The sequence below is a fragment of the Rattus norvegicus genome, chromosome 13 (genome assembly GCF_036323735.1).
Source record: "Rattus norvegicus strain BN/NHsdMcwi chromosome 13, GRCr8, whole genome shotgun sequence".
Lineage (NCBI taxonomy): Eukaryota > Metazoa > Chordata > Mammalia > Rodentia > Muridae > Rattus > Rattus norvegicus.
The window spans coordinates 13,451,775-13,455,916 of record NC_086031.1 but is presented as its reverse complement, the minus strand read 5'-3'; positions in this window follow the sequence as shown (position 1 = coordinate 13,455,916).

Below are 4,142 nucleotides of genomic sequence, written 5' to 3'. Positions count from 1 at the left end.
AGCCCTCTATCAGATGTAGGTTTGGTAAAGATCATTTTCCAATCTGTTTGTTGTTGTTTTGTCCTAATGAAAGTGTCTTTTGTCTTACAGAAGCTTTACATGTTTTTGAGGTCCCATTTGATGAATCTTGATCTTAGAACATAATCCATTGGCGTTTTTTTTCAGGAAAATTTCCCCAGTGCCCATTTGTTTGGGACTCTTCCCCACTTTTTCTTCTATTAGTCTGAATTTATCTGGTTTGATGTGGAGGTCCTTGATCTACTTGGACTTAAGCTTTGTATAAGAGGATAAGAAAGGATCAATTTGCATTCTTCTACATGCTGACCTCTAGTTGATCCTGTATCATTTGTGGAAAATGCTACCTTTCTTTCATTGGATGGTTTTAGCTCCTTTGTCAAAGATCAAGTGACCATATTTGTGTGGGTTCATTTCTGGGTCTTCAATTCTGTTCCACTGATCTATCTGCCTGTCTTTGTACCAATACCATACAGCTTATATGACTCTTACTCTGTAATACTGCTTGAAGTCAGGAATGGTAATTCCTCCATAAATTCTTTTATTGTTGAATATAGTCTTGCTATCCTGGGTCTTTTGTTATTCCAAATGAATTTGTAAATTGCTTTTTCTATCTCTATAAAGAATTGAGTAGGAATTTTGATGGGGATTGCATTGAAACTGTAGATCATTTTTGGCAAAATGGCCCTCTTTACTATATTAATGCTGTCAATCCATGGGCATGGAAGATCTTTCCATATTCTGAGATCTTCCTCAATTTCCTTCTTCAGAGCCTGAAGTTCTTGTAATACAGATCTTTCACTTGCTTCGTTAAAGTCACACCAAGATATTTTATATTATCCTTTGAGTAGAGGAAGGCTACTGATTTGTTTGAGTAAATTTTATACCCCGAAACTTTGCTGAAGTTGTATATCAGGTTAAGTAATTCTCTGGTGGAATTTTTAGGCTCACTTAAGTACACTATCATATCGTCTGCAAATGGTGATATTTTTACTTCTTCCCTTCCAATTTGTATAATTTTGAACTTCTTTCAGGGTTTGATTGCTCTGGCTACGACTTTGAGTACTATATTGAATAAATAGGTAGAGAGTGGGCAGCCTTGTCTAGTCCCTGATTTTAATGGGATTGTTTCAAGTTTCTCTCCATTTAGTTTGCTATATATTGCTTTTAGTATGTTTAGATATAGGCCTTGAATTCCTCATCCTTCAAGGACTTTTCATGAAGGGGTGTTGAATTTTGTCAAATGCTTTCTCAGCATCTAATGAAATGATCATGTGTTTCTTATCTTTGAGTTTTGCATACAGAGGGTTACATTGATGGATTTTCATATATTAAACCAACCCTACATCCCTGGGATGAAGCTTACTTGATCATTTAAGATGATCTTTTTGTTGTGTTCTTGGACTGAGTTTACAAGAATTTTATTGAATATTTTTGAGTCAATATTCATAAGGGAAATTGGCTGAAGTTCTCTTTCTTTTTTGGGTGTTTGTGTGGTTTTGATATAAGAGCAATTGTGGCTTCATAGAAGGAATTTAGTAGTGGTCAGTCTGTTTCTGTTTTGTGGAATAGTTTGGACAATATTGGAATCAGCTTTTCTATGAAGGTCTGATAGAATTCTGCACCACACTCATCTGAACCTGGGCTCCTTTTGGTTGGGAAACTTTTAATTATTGCTTCTATTTCTTTAGGAGTTGTGGGGTTGTTTAGATGGTTTATTTCTCGATTTAACTGTGGTACCTGTTATCTGTCTAGAAAATTGTCCATTTCCCAAATATTTTCCAGTTTTATTGAATACAGGCTTTTGTAGTAGGATCTGGTGATTTCTTTTAAATTGCTTCAGATTCTGTTATTATGTCTCCCTTTTCATTTCTGATTTTGTTAATTTGGATACACTCTCTGTGACCTCTGATTAATCTGGCTAAGGGTTTATCTATCTTTTTGATGTTCTCAAAGAACTAGCTCCTGGTTTTCTTGATTCTTTATATAGTCTGTTTCACTTCTACTTGGTTGATTTCAGCTCTGAGATTATTTCCTGCCCTCTACTCCTCTTGGGTTTATTTATTTCTCTTTATTCGAGAGCTTTTGGGTGTGCTGTCAAGCTGCTGACATATGCTCTCCCCTGTTTCTTTTTGCAGGCACTCAGAGCTATGAGTTTTCCTCTTACTACCGCTTTCATGTGTCCCATAAATTTGGGAATGTTGTATCTTCATTTTTATTAAATTCTTAGAAGTCTTTAATTTCTTTCTTTATTTCTTCCTTGACCAAGTTTTCATTGAGCAGAGCACTGTTGAACTGTTATGTATATTTGAGCTATCCATCATTATTGTTGTTATTGAAGACCAGTCTTAGCATGCGGTGATCTGGTAGGATGCATGGGATTTTTTTTCTATCATCCTATATCTGTTGAGGCCTGTTTTATGACCAATTATATGGAGAGTTTTTGGAGAAGCTTCCATGAGGTGCTGAGAAGAAGGTATATCCTTTTGATTTATGATGCAATGTTCTATAAATATGTTAAATCCATTTGATTCATAACTTCTGTTTCTCTATGTCTTTGTTTAATTTCTGTTTCCATAATCTGTCCATTGATGAGAGTATAGTATTGAAATCTATTATTTTCGTGTGAGGTACAATGTGTGCTTTGTGCTTTAGTAAGGTTTCTTCTATGTATGTATGTGCCCTTGTTTTTAGAGCATAGTTAATAAGGATTGAGAGTTTATCTTAGTGGATTTTTTTTTGATGAATATGAAGTGTTCTTCCTTATCTTTTTAATTGACTTTTGGTTGAAAGTCAATTTTATTTGATATTAGAATGGCAACTCCAGTTTGTTTCTTCAGGCTATTTGCTTGGAAAGTTTTTTCCAACCATTTATTCTGAGGTAGTGTCTGTCTTTGTATCTGAGGTGTGTTTCCTGCATGCAGCAAAATGCAGAGTCCTCGTTACGTATCCAGTATGTTAGTCTATATCTTTTTTCAGGGGAATAGAGTCCATTGATATTGAGAAATATTAAGGAACAATGATTTATTTTCATTTTTAGAGGTGGAATTATGTTTGTTTTTCTCTCTTTTGGTTTCATTGTAAGGAAATTATATTCTTGCTTTCTGTACAGTGTAGTTTCTTTCCTTGTGTTGGAGTTTTACATCTATTATCTTTTGTAGGGCTGGATTTGGAGAAATATACTGTATAATTTTGCTTTTGTCATGGAATATCTTGGTTTCTCCAACCTTGTTAATTGAGATTTTTTTCTGTAGTCAGTAATGTGGGCTGGCATTTGAGTTCTCTTAAGGTCTGTATGACATCTGTCCAGGTTATTCTAGCTTTCATAGTCTCTGGTGAGAAGGTGTAATTCTTATATGTCTGCCTTTATATGTCATGGCATTTTTTCCTTACTGCTTTTAATATTCTTTCTTTGTTTTGTGCATTTGGTGTTTTAACTATTATGTGATGGGTGGAATTTCTCTTCTGGTCCAATCTATTTGGAGTTCTGTAGTCTTCTTGTATATTTATGGGGATCTCTTCCTTTAGGTTAGTTCTTCTAAAATTTTGTTGAATATATTTTCTGGCCCTTTAAGTTGGGAGCCTTCACTTTCTTCTACACCTATTATCCTTAGGTTTGATCTTCTCATAGTGTCCTGGATTTCCTGTATGTTTTGGGCTAGGAGACTTTTTGCGTTTTACATTACCTTTGACTGTTGTGCTGATGTTTTCTCTTGTATCTTCTGCCCCTGAGAGTCTCTCTTCTATCTCTTGTACTCTGTTGTTGATGTTTGTATCTACGACACCTTGTCTCTTCCTTAGGTTTTCTATGTCCAGGTTTGTCTCCCTTTGTCTTTTCTTTCTTTTTTCTATTTCCATTTTGTATTCCTTTACATATTTGGTTGTGTTTTCCTATAATTCTTTCAGGGATTTTTTTTGTTTCTTCTCTAAGGACTTCTACTTGTTTACTTGTGTGTTTTCCTGCATTTCTTTAAGGGAGTTCTTCATGTCTTTCTTAAAGTCCTCCATCATTACCAAAAAATGTGATTTTAAATCTAAATCTTGCTTTTCTGGTGTGTTTGGCTATCCAGTATTTCCTTTGGTGGGAGAACTGGGCTCTGAGGATGTCAAGTAGTCTTGGTTTCTAT